We start from the raw sequence: 26873 nt of genomic DNA on the forward strand, positions 1-26873 counted from the left end.
GATGTATTATAAATACACTGATATAAAAAAATAAGTAATTTATTTTATAGTTGTATTTTGTTTGGTAAATTTAATAGAACTATAATACTCATTATGGTTCTATATATGAATGTTCATGCCTATCCTTTGCTGGGGTGGCGAAATGGTTTCAAAGCTTGTAGGCAATGGGCTAGATCTACATTTCAATAACCGAAATAGAAGCTATCATTGTCGAAGCAATACTTTGACAAGTTCAACTAAGCACACGTGGATTAGATTTCAAATTTCAAGACAAAATCTGTCCTAGCGTCCCGCAGTGTTTCCACAGAATTAAAAACAAATTTCCCCAAACTGAAACTCAAATTGCCTTAAGTCATTTAACCTTTTTTGTTGAATGCACTTTTGAAAAATAGCAACAAAATTGCAAAATGAACACCGGAACGTGAGCAGAACATCGTGAGCTAAGTTGTAATCTTTGTTTTTCTCTCGAATCATTTCAGATTCTGGTGAGTTGTAATCTGTATTAGAGAAAAGTTACATTTTCTCTACTTATTGACTACATAATCAAAATCATTTTGACACAGAAAGTCGTCACGTTATTCAATCCATTTAAAGAAGCACATTGAATTAAGCTTTCCTAGGTAAGCTGTTAATATATTCATGAATTTTACATTGTTTTACTTCGCGGAAATATCGTTTCGATTTGTGAAAATCACTTTGGTCTAATGAAAAAAAAGACCTAAACAATATTAAATTGAATACAATTTTACAAAATTATCATTCAGTTTGTTTCATTTGTCAAAAGCGTGTATTGGCTAGTTGTACAAATAAAATTTAAAAAAAGTTTTAATTTTTCTTTTTAAATGAACAATGTTTCCGTTGTGAATGTTAAGTAAGTGAACATTTGCCGTAAGCCATTCATATTAGATGTATTGAAAATCCACTAATATAAAAAAATATTATATAATTATTAATATTTACATTACGATATCGATAGTTGAAGTTGCAGTCAAAATAGGCTCTTTTTGCACGATCTATACTCATCTTTTGCTGGGGTGGCGAAATGATTTCAAAACTCATGGGCAATAGATTTTGAGTTAGATCTACAATTCAATAATTAAAGTAATGCTACAAAAAAATAAGAGATAAAACTAATTCAAGACTTTGACAAGTTCAATTAAGCACACGTGGATTGGATTTCAAATTTCAGGACAAAAATCTGTCCTAGTTTCCCTCAGTGTTTCCACACGGCAAAAACAAATTTCCCAAAACTGAATTTCAAATTGACTAAAATAATTTAACCTGTTTTGTTGAATGCACTTCTAAAAATAGCAACAAGATTGCAAAATGCAACCCCGGAACGCGAGCAGAAAATCTTGAGCTAAGTAAGAGGCGAATAATTCTTGATAAATTGACCTTAACATAAATATTGAATGTCGCTACGTTTAATTATTGTAGTTTAATTGGGATTTTCTAGATTTTTTTCTTTCATTTCTCGAAAATTACCTGAATATGATCCGGATTACCCAGAATTCCCTTCAAAGTATAAACACTGGTATCCCGTCATACATGTTTTTTTTTTTTATAAAAGAACACACGTGAATATCTAACCCGCGTGCAATACATTTTTGACATGCCGAAGGAAGAATAAACTACGAATTCGTCAAATTTATCCAAAATGTTGTTGTTTAAATTATATGAAAAAAATAGCTTCCATATCAAACATTTTTGTCGACCTTTATAGAAGAAAGGCTGTATATTTTGATTGAAATTCATGGCGATGAATTTCATTTTTCCATCAGTAATCAGTGAGAAAGAAAAAAAGTCTCTAAATTAGGAACTTGAATCGCAAAAGAACTTACACCCCCCCCCCCCTCCGTACAGACCTCAAACGGACCGAAAAGTGAAAATGACAAATCATATACAAATCGAAAGCTTATATGGGCTACAAAAAATAGCAATGCAAGATTTACACCAAAAAAGAAGCAAAAATGTAAATCTGGATTTTATTATTTTATTATATTATTTTTTCTTCATTCGAATCATGTATACAATAAAAAATTAAGTCTCATAAAAGCAAATTCTACAATGATTTGAAACTAGTTTTACCATAGAATTATACGATAATTATTGTAGAACTGTCATTGAGAATAAATAAAAACATAAAATGATCAAGAAATTACAACGTGACTCTAATACATATAGAAATCTATAAAAATAATCTATCTACGATAATTTGTGGAGGTGCCGTGGCCGAGTGGTCTAAGGCGCGGCACTTGAATGGAGATCAGAGGATCGGGGGTTCGATTCCCGGCATGGCACTTGTCACAGGCCCAGTGCAGAAGCAAAGGCCAAAAAAACTCTAGAGAAAAGATAATTGCCTAAGTACTCTTTACACAACAAATCACGAAAAAGAAAATGGATTCTATCTTTCCTTTGATTACCTGTCCACTTTTTAACTTGGTCATGATTTTTTTTAATTGAGGGGGGGGGGGGGGGTATCCCGAGCCCCCGCCCATCTGTGCTGCACTGTTCAAAATGGACCATAAACTTTGTAGCACACAATGAAAGGATTTGAAAAAAAATCCACGCTCTCCCTACTTCGGTTGACATTTTTTTTTAGCTTGAAGAAGGAATATTCAAAGATAACAACCTAGGCTAACAGAGAGCATATTAAAAAGAAACAGAACAATTTAAGTAAATAAATAGATCTGAAAATGAATTTTGACCACATGATTAGAAAATTATGGCAAAGAAAATGAAAAGGATAAGAGGAAGTCTGCTAATTAGCAAGAAGTCCGATCATCATATTTATAATTTTATGCCATTTTGGTGCAAGCCTCCTTTTTAACCCCAGACAAAAGCATACCGTGTTCGCTCAAGCATTTTTTTAGCATTCGAAAGATAAGACCTTAAAGCACCTATTAACACCAAAATATATACATCATAATTTGAAACAAAAATTTTATAGACTTTTTAAAATCTGTCCCGTTTTTTTATATTGAATCGCGTGATGCACGGGTGAGACCGCCAGAGGCATTCCACTTGTTCTAGTTTTCAATCTGTATTAGACTCATGTTATAATTTCTTTATCATTTTATGTTTGTCATTCTCAAATAGTTTTACAATTGTATAACTCAGTGGTATAACTTGTTCAAATTATTGTAGAAATTGCTTTTATGAGATTTTTTTTCTAATTGTGAACATAATCCAAAAGAAGACCAAGTCATGTAATAAAACAAAATAAAATCAATTTTAATATTCTCTCTTTTTTTAATTTGTAAATATTGCATTGCTATTTTTTGTAGCCCATATAAGCTTTCGATTTGTATATGATTTGTCATTTTCACTTTTCGCTCCGTTTGAGGCCTGTACGGAGGGGGGGGGGGGGTCTGTAAGTCCTTTTGACATTCAAGTTCCTAATTAAGAGACTTTTTTCTCTCTCACTGAATACTGATGGAAAAATGAAATTCATCGCCATAAAATTTAATCAAAATATACAGCCTTTCTTCTATAAAGGTCAACAAAAATGTTTGATATGGAAGCTATTTTTTTATATAATTTAAACAACAACATTTTGGATAAATTTGACGAATTCGTTGTTTATTCTTCCTTCGGCATGTCCAAAATGTATTGCGCGCGGGCGAAATATTCATGTGTGTCCTTTTATAAGAACATGTATGACGGCATACCAGTGTTTTTACTTGGAAGGGAATTCTGGGTAATCCGGATCATTTTCAGGTAATTTTCGAGAAATTAAAAAAAATCCAGAAAATCCCAATGAAAATCCCAATTAAACGTAGCAACAATCAATATTCATGTTAGGGCCTATTTCTCAAGAATTACTTGCCTCTTACTTAGCTCAAAATTTTCTGCTCGCATTCCAGGGTTGCATTTGGCAATTTTGTTGCTTTTTTTAAAAAGGGCTTTCAACAAAAACGGTTAAATTATTTCAGACAAATTGAGATTCAGTTTGGGGAAATTTGTTTTGGCTCTGTGGAAATACTGCAGTACGCAATCCAATCCACGTGCGCTTAATTGAACTTGACAAAGCCTTAAAGGAGAATGAAACTCTTGGAGCAAGTTAGCTTTTGTGAAAGCAGCAAAATCAAAGAATAAGATCAACAAAACTTTGAGTAAAATAGGACTAGCAATAAAAGAGTTATGAGCATTTGAATGTCGAGATCACTAATGCTATGGAGATCCTCCCATTGGCAATGCGACCAAGATCTGTGATGTCACACACGTACAACTCTCCCATTTGGACACTGAAAATATACCCCAAAACATCTCTTTTTGCTCATTCTAATCATATGACAAACGATTCATCAATGATATAATGTTGTGAAACCTCTGTACTTGTCATCTCATAAAGAAAACACCTCACCTTGTGACTCTATAAAAGTGAGAATATAAGTGAAATAAGTACTAAAGTAATGAGGGAGTTGTACGTGTGTGATATCACAGATCTTGGTCGCATTGCCGTTGGGAGGATCTACATGGCACTAGTGATCTCAATATTCGAATGCTCATAACTTTCTTATTATTCATTCAATCTTCCTCAAACTTTCAACAATATGTTTCTTTGATTTTTCTCTTTGATATGGATTCAGCTGGTTTCAAGGGTTTCATTCTCCTTTAATTCAATTTTGTTAATTGATTGTGGCCAACGAACGTAGAGGGCAGCAACACACAAGCGTGTTGCTGCCCTCTACGTTCGTTGATTGTGGCATAACTTTGATTATTGAATGGTAGATCTAACTCAATATCAATTGCCTATGGGCTTTGAAATCATTTCGCCACCCCAGCTAAAGATCAGAGTAGATCGTACAAAAAGATGCATTTTACAAATTTTGAACTATCGTTGACATACGTCAAATATTTATTTATATCTAATAAATATTTTTTATATCAGTGGATTTTTAATACATCTAATATGAATGACTTACGGCAAATTCTTATTTACCTAACATTGACAACGGAAACGTTGCTTATTAAATAATTGTTTGAATATCTTTTAAATTATTTTAACGACTAACTAATATATGCGATTGAGAAATTATAAAAAATTGAATGATAATTTTTTAGAATTGTAATCGATCATATTTAATAATTTTTAAAAAGGTCTGATATTCCCGGGGGGGGGGGCACTTCCATTGACGAGTGGATACCATGCGCGACCATGGAGTCTCAAAAAGCACCCTAAACACATATTTCCCATATTCTGAAAATGCACCCCTTAACAAGTATTGGCATGTAAAACCCTACCCTTAACAAGTATAGATAACAAAACAATACTCTTGGCAAGTATTCCCTGAATTGAACCCCTAAACAAGTACAGCGATATTTCAATTGTTATGTCACAGTCGTCGGTCGTAGGTTTTACCTTTACCTATTGGGTTTAGTACAGCCCCACCTCCCACACCTCGCGCCAATTGTACTCTAAACACGTAATGTTGACTCTTCGGGCAAAAAGTACATCCTTTATAATACATTTTTGTCTTAATTTTTTATACCCTCGCAAATTTGACCCTAAACACGTAGCTTTCCTAGCGAAAATAGATACCTTTTTTCATTATTTTAGTGTTTTGACAGGTTAACTGACGGATGGTCTATTATCACTTGGTCTAATCATCAGATGGGCTAACAACATTCGGGCTAAATCCACTTAGTCCAATTCTCTTTTGGTATAATGACCACTTGGTCTAATAGCCAATTAGTCTAATGACCACTTGGTCTAATAGCCACTTGGTCTAATGACCACTTGGTCTAATAGCCAATTGGTCTAATGACCACTTGGTCTAATAGCCACTTGGTCTAATGCCCAGTTGGGCTAATCGTCACTTGGTCTAATTTCCATTTGGTCTAATTGCCATTTCGTCTAATGTATTTTATTGTCACTTGGTCTAATACCAGTTCGTCTAATTTTCAGATGGTCTAATCCTCACTTGGTCTATTATTCATTTGGTCTATATTGCAGTTGGTCTAATGTGCAGTTGGTCTAATCCTCACTTGGTCCATTATTCAGTTGGTCTAATTTCCATTTCGGCCAATTTCCACTTGGTCTAATTTCCAGAAAGTCTAACATTCATTTCGTCAACATGCCATTTGGTCTAATTTGTAAAGTGTGCATAGTAATTTGTTTTCAATTTTCTGGTGAAATTTTTTTAACTTTCCGAGCGCCGGCTTCGAATCTTCACATGCGCGCCCCTCGATATTGGAGTACAGTTAGAGTGACGTATATTTCGTCTCCAACTGAATTTTGAAAATATGGGGATTTTCGAAAGCCAGTGGGGACGAAAAAAATATGGGGATGAAACAAACTTTGGGGATTTTCTTTCTGTTTCAAGGGATTTTTGAAGGTTTTTGTGAAAAACAATCAAATTTGCTATTATTCTGTAAAATAACGCTAATATAGAGGTGGGGAAAATATGATATTTATTCATTTACCTTTACGTATACGATCTTCTGTAGAAAGTTAATGCTGGCTTAACCTAATCATGGTTCCCAACTTTTCCTCTAATAAAGTTACAAAATTCCCGAATTATTTAAACCCATTCCCAGTTTCTCATGTTTTTGCAATGAATTACATGTATTATTATTATTATTATTATTATTATTAGTTATGCATGTATAATGTACCAATAGGCCTATACTTGTATTGTAGTAAAAGAGGCTACACTGAAAAACAAGTGGAATGCCTCTGGCCGTCTCACCTGCATCACGCGATTCAATATAGCAGCAGTGCTGATTTTGAAAACTACTACAACTTGCACAAGATGTTCAGTGATACTTGGTTACTCTTAATTCCACGTTTTATGAACTAGACCCATACACTTATAGAGATATGATGGTAATTCAACAAATACCCCCAACGTGGCCAAAGTTCATTGACCTTACATGACCTTTGACCTGAAACTCGCACAGGATGTTCAGTGATACTTGATTACTCTTATGTCCAAGTTTCAAGAGAAAGATCCATCAACTTTCCAAGTTATGATGGTAATTCAACAGATACCCCCATTATGGCCAAAGTTCATTGACCTTTGACCTTGGTCATGTGACCTAAAATGCGCAAAGGATGTTCAGTGATACTTCATTACTCTTATGTCCAAGTTTTATGAACTAGACCAACACACTTTCAAAGTTATGGCGGTAATTCAACAAATACCCCAATTTGACCAAAGTTCATTAACCCTAAATGACCTTTGACCTTGATCATGTGACTTGAAACTTGCACATGATGTTCAGTAATACTTGATTACTATTATGTCCAAGTTTCATGAATCAGATCCATAAACTTTTAAAGTTATGATGGTAAATCTACAGATACCCCCAATTCGGCCAAAGTTCATTGACCCTAAATGACCATTGACCTAGGTCATGTGACGTGAAACTCATGCAGGATGTTCAGTGATACTTGATTAATCTTATGTATAAGTTTCATGAACTAGGTCCATATATTTTCTAAGTTATGATGACATTTCAAAAACTTAACCTCAGGTTAAGATTTGGTGTTGACGCCGCCGCCGCCGACGCCGCCGTCGGAAAAGCGGCGCCTATAGTCTCACTCTGCTATGCAGGTGAGACAAAAACCACCATAACATGTCAATCAATGAATGCTGTTTTAATACTACAAAATGTAACAGAGTCTGAATGACTATCGTGCTTTCCACTTTAGGGCCGATCAAAATTCCCTGATTTTGCCCTCAATTGAGGCATTTTCCCCTGATTTGAGGCAATCCCTGACTGGAGAAACGTTTAAAAAAATCCCTGATTTCCTTGATGGGAAATCCATTTTAAGGAGGAGGCGAAGAAGTAGAACAAAAAACAGAATGAGAAGATAAAGATGAATGACTACTGTTGTGATAACTGATAAAGGTCTTCAAGCGTAGACTTTACTGTGTTATTTACGCGTCAGCTCAGAATGATGTGGCTGCTACTGCTAAGATGGTCGCAGTGATGTTGTTGCAGCTAACCCGATAGACCTGTATAGTGTTATCAAACTATATCTAACTGGTCTTGTTATTTGCCTCCAAACTAACTATTGAAATAATCAAAATATTCATAACAAAATTACATGATCTAATGGCTTTGTAGTTTTGGAATCCCCTAAACTGCATAACTAGGCCATCAAGTTCAAGTATCGTCCGTAAAATGGTGCATCACAATGGCATAAACATGTTTACCAAATACGTATTCACACAATCAATTACATTATATTTTCGTTCCTTTCTTCCTTATAATTTTATTCTGATGAAACCCCGCCATTCGACCATTATAAGCTACAAGGTCACCAACTTATTGTTCTGTAAATGTGCATGCGGTGATGTAATTATTATGAGTATGATTTAATTTTCATCATCATCTTATAATCGATATACAGGCCTAATTATAAGAATTATTTGATTAGATTAATTCATTTGATGAGCAATTATCTCATCATCGATAGTCCTTCACAGTGAGGTTTTGCGCCCACCAGCCCTATCCCGGCTGCGAAATTATTTTTCCCACCGAGTTGTGGACCAACATATAAATATTCATGACTTGCGTCTTCGGATTAAGAGTACGCATGCACATGGACTTCTTCGGATTAAGAGTACGCATGCGCGTGGACTTTGCCTCGACCAGTGCCGGTCGTAAGCATTCACGTTCAGTTGCTCAGAATGAATTAGCATCGTCAAATTACCGGTACCCTTACATAGTTACATAGGCCTTATAGGTATGAGGCGCCGAATGTACCAATATTATATAGAACAATTATTTGTTATATAATCATTATTTATCAAATAATAACTATTATTTATATATAATTTATATTCTATTTGTAAATAACTACTATTATATAAAATACAATTTCTAATTATTTATATATAATTCCAAGTAATACTTCATTATTTGTAAATAATAATAGTTCGACATTCCATTATTTATAAATAATGATTATTTGTTTTTCATTATTTATAAATAATGATTATTTGTTTTTCATTATTTATAAATAATGATTTGTTTTTCATTATTTATAAATAATGATTATTTGTTTTTCATTATTTACAAATAATGATTATTTGTTTTTCATTATTTATAAATAATGATTATTTGTTTTTCATTATTTATATATAATGATTATTTGTTTTCATTATTTACAAATAAAGATTATTTGTTTTTCATTATTTATAAATAATGATTATTTGTTTTTCATTATTTATAAATAATTTGTTGAGTTTTCCATTATTTATAAATAATGATTATTTGTTAAATAATGAAAACGTCTACTTCATTATTTATAAATAATATTTTCGAGTGCACCATTATTCTCATTATTTATAAATAATCATTATTTAATGTTCGAGTTTTCCATTATTTATAAATAAAGATTATTTGTTAAATAATGAAATATCTACTTCATTATTTATAAATAATAATTTTGTTTCAATATCCCATTATTTATAAATAATCATTATTTATAAACAATTTTTACAGTTTGCCATTATATACAAATACTTATTATTTATATACAAATAACCATTATTTATTAAATAATGCCATTATTTATTAAATAATGCCATTATTTATTAAATAATGGAAAACTCGCTATAACATGCAAATGTAGGACCGCCCATGATATGAATATTCATGATGCGATTTCCTTTTTCGTGATTTTTCTTCACAAATTTTTGTCCATTTCCTCTTCATAATGACATTTCTTGAAGCAATTTTCTAGGGATATGGTCTGATTGTAATATTCTTCATTTTGTATATAAATTCGTCTTCGTAGAAATATCAAAAAGTGTAATTTTATAGGATTTTTCCTACAGTTCACAATCCCCATAGGCGCGCGTGTATCGTAGGGACAACCGGTGAATCGACGGAGTGCTCTTCATCGAAATACTACGTTGGTTGGTCCCCGGAAGTGGCGGGCGGAATTAGCCCGAATCCTCGATGGAAGTCGATCAAGTGCATATGAGCTGAGAGAGTGAAATATCAGTGTACTTGTACAGGCCCTTCTACTTTTTATAAATATTTCTTGTTGCTTTTTTTGTTAAGTTAATTTTTCCTGGTGTAGAGATAAGTTTCAGTTCTAATAATGCACTTCAAATACATTTTGGAGTGTCTGTTTGAGGCGTTTGGGGCGATTTCACCCTGGCCCCAAAATGCTCGCAACGACAATACAGGGGCATGATATGACCCCTAAATTTTTAAAAACTAATTTTTCTATTGAAAATTATCACAAAATTCACCAAAAGTGTGCACGAAAGCCTTCGTATTTCACTTTTAAAACTCCAAAAAGTGCGCAAATGACAAGCTTGGTCGCTTCGCTGTATCGCTTTCAACTTGAGAACGTTTACGCGTCTGCTTCCCCCCCCCCCTCCTCCGAAAGAAATTCTGTATACGGCCATGCTCTAAAGAGCCTGGCACATTGATTCATGTATACTTTCATTTTCATTATTTTTATCTCATTATCAACATGGCCTTACGCAGAATTTTTTCCAGGGGGGCCGGGGCCGGAGCATGACGCGCGTAAACTTTCTCAAAAAAATCTTGAAAGCGAGACAGCCACGGGACCAAGCCCAAATGACAAGCTTGGTCGCTTCGCTGTCTCGCTTTCAACTTGAGAACGTTTACGCGCGTCTGCCCCCACCCCCCGAAAGAAATTCTGTGAACGGCCATGCTCTAAAGAGCCTGGCACATTGATTCATGTATACTTTCATTTTCATTATTTTTATCTCATTATCAACATGGCCTTACGCAGAATTTTTTCCAGGGGGGCCGGGGCCGGAGCATGACGCGCGTAAACTTTCTCAAAAAAATCTTGAAAGCGAGACAGCGACGCGACCAAGCTCAAATGACAAGCTTGGTCACTTCGCTCTTTCAAGATTTTTATGAGAAAGTTTACGCGCGTCCTGCTCCCCCCACCCCCCCCCCCCCCGGAAAAAATTCTGCGTAAGGCCATGATGATAATGAGATAAAAATAATGAAAATGAAGTATACATAAATCAATGTGCCAGGCTCTTTAGAGCATGGCCGTATACAGAATTTCTTTCGGAGGAGGGGGGGGGGGAAGCAGACGCGTAAACGTTCTCAAGTTGAAAGCGACAAAGCGAAGCGACCAAGCTTGTACTTTGGGCACTTTTTGGAGTTTTAAAGTGAAATACGAAGGCTTTCGTGCACACTTTTGGTGAATTTTGTGATAATTTTCAATAGAAAAATAAGTTTTTAAAAATTTAGGGGTCATATCATGCCCCTGTATTGTCGTTGCGAGCATTTTGGGGCCAGGGTGAAATCGCCCCAAACGCCTCAAACAGACACTCCAAAATGTATTTGAAGTGCATTATTAGAACTGAAACTTATCTCTACACCAGGAAAAATTAACTTAACAAAAAAAGCAACAAGAAATATTTATAAAAAGTAGAAGGGCCTGTACAAGTACACTGATATTTCACTCTCTCAGCTCATATGCACTTGATCGACTTCCATCGAGGATTCGGGCTAAATTCCGCCCGCCACTTCCGGGGACCAACCAACGTAGTATTTCGATGAAGATCACTCCGTCGATTCACCGGTTGTCCCTACGATACACGCGCGCCTATGGGGATTGTGAACTGTAGGAAAAATCGTATAAAATTACACTTTTTGATATTTCTACGAAGACGAAGTTATATAGAAAATGAAGAATATTACAATCAGACCATATCCCTAGAAAATTGCTTCAAGAAATGTCATTATGAAGAGGAAATAGACAGAAATTTGTGAAGAAAAATCACGAAAAAGGAAATCGCATCATGAATATTCATATCATGGGCGGTCCCACATTTGCATGTTATAGCGAGTTTTCCATTATTTAATAAATAATGGCATTATTTAATAAATAATGGCATTATTTAATAAATAATGGTTATTTGTATATAAATAATTATTATTTGTATATAATGGCAAACTGTAAAAATTGTTTATAAATAATGATTTTTTATAAATAATGGGATATTGAAACAAAATTATTATTTATAAATAATGAAGTAGATATTTCATTATTTAACAAATAATCTTTATTTATAAATAATGGAAAACTCGAACATTAAATAATGATTATTTATAAATAATGAGAATAATGGTGCACTCGAAAAAATTATTTATAAATAATGAAGTAGACGTTTTCATTATTTAACAAATAATCATTATTTATAAATAATGGAAAACTCAACAAATTATTTATAAATAATGAAAAACAAATAATCATTATTTATAAATAATGAAAAACAAATAATCATTATTTATAAATAATGAAAAACAAATAATCATTATTTATAAATAATGAAAAACAAATAATCTTTATTTGTAAATAATGAAAAACAAATAATCATTATTTATAAATAATGAAAAACAAATAATCATTATTTGTAAATAATGAAAAACAAATAATCATTATTTGTAAATAATGAAAAACAAATAATCATTATTTATAAATAATGAAAAACAAATAATCATTATTTATAAATAATGAAAAACAAATAATCATTATTTATAAATAATGAAAAACAAATAATCATTATTTGTAAATAATGAAAGACAAATAATCATTATTTATAAATAATGGAATGTCGAACTATTATTATTTACAAATAATGAAGTATTACTTGGAATTATATATAAATAATTAGAAATTATATTTTATATAATAGTAGTTATTTACAAATAGAATGTAAATTATATATAAATAATAGTTATTATTTGATAAATAATGATTATATAACAAATAATTGTTCTATATAATATTGGTACATTCGGCGCCTCATATATAGGCTTAGATCTATATACATATATCCAATTCTCAAACACTTCTCAAACTAGCTGCCATTAATGGCAAGTCATGTGCTAGGCTAGGGCTCGCTTAGGCTACTACTTTACCTCAAATCTGGACCTGTCTAATGCTTAGTACTAATCAGTGTTGTAGTGCCTTGATGCTCGGCTTTGGCCTTAAGGCCTACTTTTTCAAGGCCTTGGCTTTGAACATTCAACCCTTGGCCTTGAGGATTTTGAGCCTTGAAATTTCAAGGAATTTTCAAGGCATTTTGTATTTTGTACTTTCATTTGTTTTAAATAAGTAATTATAAATGTTTCAATTGTTTTTTATTTATTTATTTAAAACGGTTTAATTCAACAGTCTATAGCGGCTGAAAAGCCAAATTGCATTTCCCTTTACAATCATTTACATAAAAAATACAATCAATATCAAACAAAGAACAACTGAATTTTCACAAATTCTACATCTTAAATACACTTATATCACGATATAAATTAAATTGAATAATAAATTGATACTGATAGTACATGCATTTGTTGTAAATTGCTGATAAAAAAAATCGTACAGATTAATAAAAAATTTACATCTAAATGGCAAGACTCGTTTTTTTTTCTTTCCCGTAATAATCCTGATTAAAAATGTTATAAAGAAATAATATGGTTCATCATCTTAAGTTGTTTACTCAAAGCAAAGGACAGAGAGAATTACAATAGGAATTAGAAAGAGAGGGAAATTGAGCGAAAATCAAAGAGAGAGAAATGAAGGGAAAGGGGGAGAGAGGAAGGAGAAAAGCAACGAGGTGAATTGAGATAGTAAAAAAAAGACAGACTTCTGTGTTGTACACTCGCAATCTCTCTTTATGACAATAAAGAGAGATTGCGAGTGTACAACACATGGATACGTTATTAATTGATTGCACTTCCTATATAAAATTTGAGAATTTACAAAACAACGTAACTCCAGTCATGTAAATGAACCTAATGTACAGCTACAGCTACAGTTTTTTTTTTATTTAATGACACTAATGGTCAATACTACCAGTCACCAGTAACATTAGCAGCATCAGTAGTAAGTGTACTAGCAGTGTTATCAATTGTAATTGTCACCATTATCAAGAATTTTCAAACAAAGAATACATCAGTTATGAAAAATAGCATTATGTATTGGTAATGTGTAATTGTAATCATGACTAATGATGATAATGACAGTACATAATAATGATCATGATCAATATAATAGTACTTTGATGACAAGAATAAATTTGACATCTGACTGCAATTTTGACAACAATTTTTATACTTTAAACATAGCTAACTCTAAAGAACGATAACAAGGTTGATTTCTATTTTCCTTGTATTATATTCTTTGGCCAGCAAGAATATTTTAAGTCTTAATGATATTCTGAAAAATATTTGGTAAACTTGAACACAGTCTTCAATTTTGTCACATCCAAATGGATTATGTCAATGGCATGATGAGCCAGAAACTTTGAGGGCCAAGCATGGCATATAGAACAAAATTTCTGTCAAAAAAGGAGAAAGCGATTGAAGCGAGCGAGTGAACAAAATTTGTTCCCCTCTTTCTATAGGAAAAGCTAATTTAGCGATAGATTGTTTAAAAAATAATATCACATTTACTCCATCTTTTCGTTTCCCTCCTCCCCCTGTCTAAGTTTATTCTTCGTGGTGGAACTTCTTCTACTCTCTATCTCTTTTCTAAATTGTATATTTGTTTTGGGTCAGATTGACAAAACAAAGGGGAAAAATGTTTACTTCTTTTTAATCATATATCGTTCAACAGTGAATTTCATTTCTCTACAGTTTCAAGGAAATAAACAACGTATTCGTTTTTGTGTCAATATGGTTTCAAGAAATAATAATATAAAAAATAATTGAATAATTAATAATTATTAATATTATCCATAAGTATTAATAATTAATGATTGATTAACTGTTTAAAGAAATAATTAAGATTCACCCTCTCTCAACTAAGGGTATGTGGTGCGCCCTGTTTATTTTATATCCTTTTGAATATATCTTTATTTTGTTAGTATTCTTTATTCTGTTTCTTTACGGTAAAATAAGTGTAGAAAATACAAAAAAATGAGAATTGAAATTTAAAAGTGGTTGTAAGCAGAAAAAAATATGAAAACTGTCAAGAGTCCTAAAAATGACTCATTTTCAGTTTTTTGAAAATTTTAGCTTGCGCTTTGTGCTCTCTTGCCCCCCCCCAAAAAAAATCCCTGTAGGATTTTTTTTCCAAATGAAATATGCCCTTTTGAAAAAGAAATATACCTTCTTTAATAATAGAACATAATACATTTTAGGTTCGAAAATCACAGATTTTGAATCGTGCTTGCATCAATTATTGTTTAGTACAGTACTAATCCTGCTTATGGTTACAAACATGTATAGAATGTTGCTTTAAGGTTCGAATATCAAAAATTTTTGGCTCGCTTCCTGCACTCGCATCAATTATTGTACCTGTTCTATTCCCGTTCACAAAAAATGTCCAGTTTTTAGGTTGGAATATCATAAATTTTGGAGCTCGCGCTTTGCGCTCGCATTTTTTTCTTGTTTTTTTTTATTGGCAGTAATTAACTGCTTCCTTTACTGGTCAGTTTATAAAAAAAAATTAGCGAGCGTAAAGTTATTCTTAGTTAGATTTACATCTTTTTCATGATTACAAAACCAGCTCAGAATATTTAATTTCCATGTCTTATTACACGACTTGTCAAGTAGTTTGAGCTGGTGGTTCGCGCTGGCAAAATTGCACAAGGATGCCCTTTTAACAATGATCACTGGCGGCGGAAGCCACAAAATTTAGGGGGGGGGGCACCTGAAATTTTGTGATGGACACACTAAAAAAAATATTGACAAGCAAACAAAAAGATCTTCATGTTTTTTGTTTCATTTTGACATTACAAATTATTAATTTGGCTTCTCAAGGGGGGGGGGGGGCACGTCCCCTGGGCGAATCAATTGTAAATCGTCAGGGGGCAGTCTGCCCCCCCTTCGGTACACTAGTTGTTCCATGCTGATACAGCGTAGATCAGAGTCTAGATCTAGACTAGAGACTAGACTAGAACTAAGATTTTTTTTTAGATCTAGGACTGGCTCTGCATACGGACTAGACATATTTAACCATCATGGTAAATAAAATCAAACGTAAAGTTCGGAATTTACCGGCTCGAAGTTAACCATGGCATTAGTCGGCTATTACTATTATAGTATTAGGCATTAGACAGGTCCAGATTTGAGGTAAAGTTAATGTGCTAGACTAAGCTAGCCCTAGCCTACCACATGCCTTGCCATTAATGGCAACTACAATGTAGCTTGATAAGTGTTTAAGAACTGTATATATTTATATATATATATATATATATATATATATATATATATATATCATAAACATCATAAAATTTACTGTATCTTATGAAATATTTGTGCTATCATGACAAATTTGATATCAAACAAATGAGTATGTCATGTCCCTTTATCACATTGCTTTGTCATCAGGACCTAAAAAATATTTAGGTGTAATTTTCCCCAAAAAATCTTCATATTTTAGACAATTTAAAAATAAAAACTTGACAAAAACTTTTCATATTTGTGCTAGTTACTTCTCAACACATACATTTCAGATTACACTTTTTGTTCAGTGGTGACATATCATGATAGAAAAAGAAATATAAATCATAGATTTGACATTTATATAATTCTATGAAACGATGTTTGAAAATATAATAACAAACAATAGAATACATTTGACATGAATATTACTTTTTTTCTTTAAAAAAGATTCCACCTGAAATTTAATTTAATCCTAGCGGCATTCCAATCATGTGAGAGAGCTTAATATGCTCTTTCATTTGACACAAAATTCGTCATGGTAGTATTTATCAATCTGAAGATATAGTAAATTTTAGAATGTTTGGCAAACAAACATTTTTCACTGAATTCCATGGGTGTATGTAAACTTTCAGCCTCAACAATATATATATATATATATATATATATATATATATATATATATATATATATTGGCGAAGAAGCTCAAAAAGCATTGAAGCTAGAGACGTAGCCTGGATTTCTTCAACTTTTATTCGTACAAGCTTTCGGCCATTTAGTTCGGCCTTCTTCAGGTATCTGAAGATGTAAAAGACACAATGGCTTTACATGTACCATGCATATATTTTGATCAATTTACTAAATATAGGTATATCTTAAAAGAAAATGTTTTACATCGGTAATGTTTAATTAGGATTATCCAATAGCTATTAAAATCAATTAATTAGGATAATCCTAATTAAACATTACCGATGTAAAACATTTTCTTTTAAGATATACCTATATTTAGTAAATTGATCAAAATATATGCATGGTACATGTAAAGCCATTGTGTCTTTTACATCTTCAGATACCTGAAGAAGGCCGAACTAAATGGCCGAAAGCTTGTACGAATAAAAGTTGAAGAAATCCAGGCTACGTCTCTAGCTTCAATGCTTTTTGAGCTTCTTCGCCAATATATTACTCACTGAAGCACCCACGCAATGTTTAGGTCCTTGCTCATCACAATTATATATATATATATATATATATATATAAAAGAGCCTATAAGGCCTATGTAACTATGTATAAGGGTACCGCATGCGTACTCTTACTCCGAAGAAGCAAGTCATGAATATTCATATGTTGGTCCAGAACTCGGTGGGAAAAATAATTTCGCATCCCGCGGCTCTACCGATCCTGGCGAAATGTATTAACTGATGCATGGTATTTATCCATTACGTACCAAATTTGCTAATTCTAGATGAAATAAATAATAATGAATGATGCTATATTAGAATAAATGGAAATTATAACAATTATGAATTAGACCAAATGAAAATTAGACCAAGTGACGATTAGCCCAAGTGGTCATTAGACCAATTGGCGATTAGACCAAGTGGTCATTAGACCAATTGGATATTAGACCAAGTGGTCATTAGCCCAATTGGATATTAGACCAAGTGGAAATTAGACCAAACGGTCATTAGACCATGTGGCAATTAGACAAAATGGTAATTAGACCAAGTGGAAATTAGCCGAAGTGGAAGTTAGACCATCTGGAAATTAGACCAAATGGTTTTAGCCCAATTGGTTTTAGACGAATTGGATATTAGACCAAGTGGGAAGTAGACGAATTGGATATTAGACGAACTGGTTGTAGACGAAATTAGTTTAGACTATGTGAAGTTGGACAAACTGATAAGTAGACCATGTGGTATTAGACCATCCGATAATTCACCTTTTGACACCCTTATTACGTTACGTACGTAACGTGCCCTATCTTGAAAAAGACATCCTTTTTTACATGTTTTTTTTGGTCGCGCAAGGTATCCACTCTTCAATGTAAGTGCCCCCGCCCCCCCCCCGGATGATATTCACAAATCGAAACTATATAAGCGCAAAGTAAAACAATGTAAGCTTCATGAATTATTTATTAACCGCTTGCTTAAGAAAACTTAATTCAGCTAGCGGATTTAAAAATAGGATTAAAAGGAAAGTAAACTGACCAACTCGATAATTGTGTTGTCTTTCATTGACTGTGTGTTATTAATGAACAGTCGTGGAAACATACATTTTGACATTTACTCTTTAATAGGAATAAAGAGGATGAATCAGTATAGAATTTTATTTTCGTACAGAAATTCATTATTTTGAGAGGAATGGTGCCAGTTTTCCTACTTGGTGATATAATCATTGAGATAAGAATTCAGTTTTAAGACGACACTGCTCAGTATTATGGGTAATAAACCTGGCCTGATATGAGTAGTTGAGGACTTGAGATGGGGCTATTAAGGCTTATGGTTAATATGATCTTTAATGTGCTTCAGAATGATGTATTATGGTTAATAAACCTGGCCTGATATGAGTAGTTGATGACTTGAGATGGGGCTATTAAGGCTTATGGTTAATATGATCTCTAAAGTGTTTCTTTTAACGGTTTGAATAACGTGACGACTTTCTGTGTCAAAATGGTTGTGATTATATAAGTTCGTAAGTAGATCGATTATTTTCAGAATATCAATATGTATTAGAGACTAGTCACATTTCATTCATTATCATTTTATATTTTTCATTCTTAATGATAGATGTAAAACTGTATAAATCTGTGATAATGTTTGTTTCAAATGATTGTCGAATTTACTTTGTGAGACCCCGTTATTGAATATTTGATTTAAGAGAATGAAACAAAATCATGTTACAAAACAAAATAAATTCCAGACTTGCACACACTCTCTCTCTCTCTCTCCCTCTCTCTCTCTTTGATGTGTAATGCCTAGATCTTTCATAAAATTTGTTGAACTTCTGAGGGAGACTAAACGAAAAATGAAAATAAACAATCGCCGCTAAAATCAATCAAAACTTTATACAGCCTATCTATTACAAAGGCTAACAAGACATATAGAAAATAATATTGTCTTGATATTTTAATGCATGAACATTTTGTATAATTTGACGAATTCATTGTTTAAAGGAAACATAATTTATTTATAACAAACAATATCATTTCATTAGGAAGTCCTTAAAATCAAGGTTAAATTGTCACCATAATTATCATAGATCTAGTTCTGGTACATTGAAATCAACTTTACTTTGTGAAAACATGAAATCTTAGCTGAAAACCGATAATCTGATCACAAAAGACTTATGTTGGACAGTGTACTAATATTTTTTTGGGGAAAATACCTGACATTTCATGGAATTCCGTGCTTATTTTGCTCATTTTTCAGCAATGACATAATTTTTACCTGAACCATTTGGCAGATATCTTTCATTCATACTTACAAACACCTGGGTTGTCATTTAATTGGATTATGTTCGAATTCATTTTAAGATCGTTACCATAACTGGTATTTATTTTTATTCAATAATATCATAAAATCTACCTTTACGTCTGTCTGAAATCTTCAAATGTGTCATTTTATAAGAACATGTATCACGGGATACCAGTGTTTTTACTCGGAAGGGAATTCTGGGTAATCCGGATCATTTTCAGGTACTTCTCGAGATATGAAAAAAATCCAAAAAATCCCAATTAAACCACAATTAAACGTAGCAACATTCAATATTTATGTTAAGGCCTATTTCTCAAGAATTATGTGCTCTTACTTAGCACAAGATTTTCTGCCCGCGTTCCGGGGTTGCATTTTGCAATTTTGTTTCTATTTTTAAAAAGTGCATTCAACAAAAAATGTTAAATTACTTCAGGCAAATTGAGATTCAGTTTTGGGCAATTTGTTTGGCTCTGTGGAAACACTGCGGGACGCTACAGACAGATTTTGTCTTGAATTTGAAATCCAATCAACGTGCGCTTAGTTGAAATTGACAAAGTCTTGAATTAGTTTTATCTCTTATTTGTAGCCTAACTTTAAATACTGATTTGTAGATCTAATTTAATATCCGTTGCCTATGGGCTTTGAAATCATTTCGCCACCCCAGCAGAGGATAACAATTAGATCATGCAAAAAGTCACAATTTACATAAGAATTGAGCATATCAAAATGTGGTGTCAATTTTATATAAATATCTAATAAATGTTTTTTATACCAGTTGATTTTCAAAACATCTGATATAAATTGCTTATGGCAAATGTCGCACTACGTAAAATCAACAACGGAAACATTGTTATTAAAAAAACTGTTTAAACATCTTTTTGTATTATTTGAACGACCAGCAAATACATGCTATTGAGAAATTAAAGAAATTAAATGATATATTTGTACAATTGTAGTCGATCATATTTAATCGTTTTTAGGTCTATTTCATTACTGACCTAAAACAGAGCTATAAGTGATATTCACAAATCAAAACCATGTGACTGTGTGTTATTAATGAACAGTCGTGGAAACATAAATTTTGACATTTACTCTTAGGAATAAAGAGGATTAATCAGTATACAATTTTATTTTCGTACAGAAATTAATTATTTTGAGAGGAAAGGTGCCAGTTTCCTACTTGGTGATATAATCATTGAGATAAGAATTCAATTTTAAGACGACACTGCTCAGTATTATGGGTAATAAACCTGGCCTGATATGAGTAGTTGAGGACTTGAGATGGGGCTATTAACCCTAACTAGGCCGGGCTTTTTTGGCTGTTCTGTGGCCGGGGGGGGGGGTTGATTCAACCCCCCCCCCCCTGAGATCTCGGCCGCTAATCGCGCGAGCGCCGCAAAAATTTGCACGGTGGTAGTGTGCGATGTAATCTACAAGGCTGTATGGTAAAATTTTCCAAAATAATGAGATTTTATTTTATATGAATTAATTATGCTAATTTATGCATAAATCATACTTTTTGCTCTAATTCACAAAATAAAGCTCCTAGAATGTTAATTTTTGGTAAAAACATTCTTTGTAGCATTCTTAACAAGGGCAATTGAAAAAAACTTCGGTTTGGAAATCAATTTCTTATGTATTTTATTGTTTTATGAATTTCTTATGTATTTCTTTGTTTTTCAACCTTTTGTTTTTCTTTGTTTTTTTCACCAGATTTATTGCACAACCTTTTTGAAGCATAATTATGCTAAAATCAATTGCTTTCAGCTCTTTAAAGTAAAAATAATCATATCTTTATGAATAAGATGAGAAAACTCAATTTGCATTGACTTTGTACACAAAATCACGTTTTGGAACAATTTTTGGTCTGACATGCACTTACAAAATGTTGCGTAATTTCGGAACCTTGTACCCGGGCGTCGTAAATTTTGTCTTGATATTTTAATGCATGAACATTTTGTATAATTTTGACGAATTCATTGTTTAAAGGTAAAATACTTTATTTGCAACAAACAATATTATTTTATTAGGAAGTCCTTAAAATCAAGGTTAAATTGTCACCATAATTATCACAGATCTAGTTCTGGTACATTGAAATAAACTTTACTTTGTGAGAGCATGAAATGTTAGCTGAAAACCGATAATCTTATCACAAAAAGACTTATGTTGGACAGTGTACAAATATTTTTTTGGGAAAAATACCTGACATTTAATGGAATTCCGTGCTTATTTTGCTCATTTTTCAGCAATGACACAATTTTTACCAGAACCATTTGGCAGATATTTTTTTAATTTTTACTTACAAACACCTGGGTTGTCATTTAATTCGATTCTGTTCGATCTCATTTAAGATCGTTACCATAACTGGTATTTATTTTTATTCAATAATATCATAAAATCTACCTTTACGTCTGTCCGAAATCTTCAAATGTGTCATTTTATAAGAACATGTACGACGGCATACAAGTGTTTTTACTTGGAAGGGAATTCTGGGTAATCCGGATCATTTACAGGTAATTTTCGAAAAATGAAAAAAATCCAGAAAATCCCAATTAAACGTAGCAACAATCAATAATCATGTTAGTGCCTATTTCTCAAGAATTACTTGCCTCTTACTTAGCTCAAAATTTTCTGCTGCATTCCAGGGTTGCATTTGGCAATTTTGTTGCAATTTTTAAAAAGTGCTTTCAACAAAAACGGTTAAATCATTTCAGGCAAATTGAGATTCAGTTTTGGGAAATTTGTTTTGGCTCTGTTGAAATACTGCGGTACGCAATCCAATCCACGTGCGCTTAATTAAACTTGACTAAGACTTAACTCAATTTTGTTAATTGGTTGTGGCATTACTTTGATTATTGATTTGTAGATCTAACTCAATATCAATTGCCTATGGGCTTTGAAATCATTTCGCCACCCCAGCAAAGGATCAGACTAGATCGTGCAAAAAGATACTTTTTACAAGTTATGAACTATCCGGCATAGGTCAAAAATAATTTTATATATATCTAAAAATATTTTTTATATCAGTGGATTTTTAATACATCTAATATGAATGACTTACGGCAAATTTTCATTTACCTCACATTGACAACGGAAACATTGCTTATGAAATAATTGTTTGAATGTCTTATTAAATTATTTTAACGACTAACTAATATATACGATCGAGAAATTATAAAAAATTGAATGATAATTTTGTAGAATTGTAATTGATCATTTTTTTTTTTTTTTTTAAAAGGTCTTAATCATTACAGACCTAAAACGGAGCTAAAAGTGATATTCCCGGGGGGGGGGGGGGACACTTCCATTGACGAGTGGATACCATGTGCGACCATGGGGTCTCAAAAAGCACTCTAAACACATATTTCCCATATTCTGAAAATGCACCCCTTAACAAGTATTGGCATGTAAAACCCTACCCTTAACAAGTATTGGAAACAAAACGATACTCTTGGCAAGTATTCCCTGAATTGAACCCCTAAACAAGTACAGCGTATTTCAGTTGTTATGTCACAGACGTCGGTCGTAGGTTTTACCTTTACCTATTGGGTTTAGAACAGCCCCACCTCCCACACCTCGCGCAAATCGTACTCTAAACACGTAATGTTGACTCTTCGGGCAAAAAGTACATCCTTTATAAAACATTTTAGTCTTAATTTTCTATACCCTCGCAAATTTGACCCTAAACACGTAGCTTTCCTAGCGAAAATAGATACTTTTTTCATTATTTTAGTGTTTTTGACACCCTTATTACGTTACGTACGTAACGTGTCCTATCTTGAAAAAGACATCCTGTTTACATGTTTTTTTTTGGTCGCGCAAGGTATCCACTCTTCAATGTAAGTGCCCCCGCCCCCCGGGTGATATTCACAAATCGAAACTATATAAGTGCAAAGTAAACAATGTAAGCTTCATGAATTATTTATTAACCGCTTGCTTAAGAAAACTTAATTCAGCTAGCGGATTTAAATATAGGATTAAAAGGAAAATAAACTGACCAACTCGATAATTGTGTTGTCTTTCATTGACTGTGTGTTATTAATGAACAGTCGTGGAAACATACATTTTGACATTTACTCTTAGGAATAAAGAGGATGAATCAGTATAGAATTTTATTTCCGTACAGAAATTCATTATTTTGAGAGGAATGGTGCCAGTTTTCCTACTTGGTGATATAATCATTGAGATAAGACTTCAATTTTAAGACGACACTGCTCAGTATTATGGGTAATAAACCTGGCCTGATATGAGTAAATGAGGACTTGAGATGGGGCTATTAAGGCTTATGGTTAATATGTTCTTTAATGTGCTTCTTTTAACGGTTTGAATAACGTGACGACTTTCTGTGTCAAAATGGTTGTAATTATATAAGTTCGTACGTAGATCGATTATTTTCAGAATATCAATCTGTATTAGAGACAAGTCACATTTCATTCATTATCATTTTATATTTTTCATTTTCAATGATAGATGTAAAACTGTATAAATCTGTGATAATGTTTGTTTCAAATGATTGTCGAATTTACTTTGTGAGACCCCGTTATTGAATATTTGATTTAAGAGAATAAAAAAAAATCATGTTACAAAACAAAATAAATTCCAGACTTACACACTCTCTCTCTCTCTCCCTCTCTCTCTCTTTGATGTTTAATGCCTAAATCTTGCATTACTATTTTGTGTAGCCTATAAGTTTAGGATTTGTAAATGATTTGTCATTTTCACTTTTGGGTCCATTCGAGGTCTGTTATTGGCGGGGGGGGGGGGGTCTGTAAGCATTTTTGAGATTTTGGTTCCTAAATTGGAAATAAAATTTGTTGAACTTCTGAGGGAGACTAAACGAAAAATGAAAATAAACAATCGCCACTAAAATCAATCAAAACTTTATACAGCCTATCTATTACAAAGGCTAACAAGAATATTGGATATAGAAATTAATATTATTTTGATATTTGAATGCATGAACATTTTGTATAATTTTGACGAATTCATTGTTTAAAGGTAAAATACTTTATTTGCAACAAACAATATTATTTTATTAGGAAGTCCTTAAAATCAAGGTTAAATTGTCACCATAATTATCATAGATCTAGTTCTGGTACATTGAAATAAACTTTACTTTGTGAAAACAGGAAATTTTAGCTGAAAACCGATAATCTGATCACAAAAAGACTTATGTTGGACAGTGTACTAATATTTTTTTGGGAAAATACCTGACATTTAATGGAATTCCGTGCTTATTTTGCTCATTTTTCAGCAATGACACAATTTTTACCAGAACCATTTGGCAGATATTTTTTAATTTATACTTACAAACACCTGGGTTGTCATTTAATTTGATTCTGTTCGAACTCATTTTAAGACTGTTACCATAACTGGTATTCCTTTTTTATAAAATAATATCATAAAATCTACCTTTACGCCTGTCCGAAATCTTCAAATATGTCATTTATAAGAACATGTATGTAGGCATACCACCGTACCTTGGAAGGGAATTCTGGGTAATCCGGATCATTTTCAGGTAATTTTCGAGAAAAGAATTTAAAAATCCAGAAAATCCCAATGAAACTACAATTAAACGTAGCAACATTCGATATTCATGTTAAGGCCTATTTATCAAGAATTATTCGCCTCTTACTTAGCTCAAATATTTTCTGTTCGCGTTCTGGGGTTGCATTTTGCAATTTTGTTGCTATTTCTAAAAAATGGCAATTTGAGATTCAGTTTTGGGAAATTTGTTTTGGCTCTGTGGAAACACTGCGGGACGCAACAGACAGATTTTGTCTTGAACTTTAAAACCCAATCCACGTGCCCTAATTGAACTAGATAAAGTCTTGAGTTAGTTTGTATCACTTATTTGTAGCATGACTTTAATTATTGATTGTAGATCTAAATTAATATTCATTGCCTATGGGCTTTGAAATTATTTCGCCACCCCAGCACTGAATAAGAATAGATCGTGCAAAAAGAACTTTTAAGGCAATTACGAGTTGTGTCAAAATGACTTGGAATATAAAAAAATAATTTTAATATCAGTGTATCTTTAATATATCTGATATGAATGGCTTTCGGCAAATATTCACTTACGTAAAATTAATATGGGAAACAGAGCTAATATAAAAATTTGCTTAAACATCTTTTTATATTATTTGAACGACTAACTAATACATGCGATTGAGAAATTAAAGAAAATGAATGATATTGTGGCGTAACCGAGCTCTGTCGGGGTAGCGTTCTGCCGTCTCGCAGTCTCCAGAACCCGGTCCACGCTTCTCCTCACTTTTATATCTCTTTTGGGGCAGGTTCGTTCACAAAAGTATATTGTGCAACGTGGTACACTCTCTCGCTCCTCTGAAATACACCGGATCACCCGCTCACTCACCCTAAATCATGCAAATGAAGCAACTTGGGAGATATTCAGTATATATACCGTTCAACTTGATTTATTCGGAGCTTACATCTTACAACCGCACGCCACCGCAGCTCCCAGCGAACTGACGTACTTCTCCAATAATCGCAAAGCATATCACAACTAAACTATCGCCCTCTACGATTAAACTATGAAATACATCTTAAAGGTATAACTCATTATGCTACACAGCCCCTCCCCAAGTCTGGGCTGTCCTCGGACCAGGTATTAACAACAAATAGTCCGGGTTATAATTGAGCAAGGTGCCACAAGAAAAAGGAGAAATTTTCATATATTGCTTCTAGACCAGTTTTTTACGCTGAATATGAATATATGAGGTAACCAGGCTGTATCCTGAAAATTAACCCGTGAGGGCGCTTTTTTCAAAATGGCCGCCAAATTTTCAGAACATTTGAATTTTCGTACATAGATTTTGACATAAATATTCCATTGCCACAAAATTAGTGTCATATGAAAGACAAATAAATTTTCTACAATTTGGTACTATTTATAGGGGATAAGTAGGTCATTTGGCTGAGATTTTAAGTAGAAAACTGCATTTTTTGTCATTTTTTCCCAAAAATTGAAAATTTTGCAAATACATGATTTTACATAATTCTAAAAAAAATTAATGAATTACCTTGAAATGTTCCAGAAAACTTTATTGATATACTATTATCATGTGGATGAAATTCCAACTCTGTATCATTCTTTTTAGCAAATTTATAAGGTATCAAACTTGAATACTTCAATTTCAGAAATGTCGCTTTTTGTATGCATTTCCATAGACTAATACGTATAACATGTACTGTACATGTATAATATGTATAATGTATAGTTTAATAAAATTTAAATGCAATTAT

The sequence above is a fragment of the Lytechinus pictus genome, chromosome 9 (genome assembly GCF_037042905.1).
Source record: "Lytechinus pictus isolate F3 Inbred chromosome 9, Lp3.0, whole genome shotgun sequence".
Taxonomy (NCBI): Eukaryota; Metazoa; Echinodermata; class Echinoidea; order Temnopleuroida; family Toxopneustidae; genus Lytechinus; species Lytechinus pictus.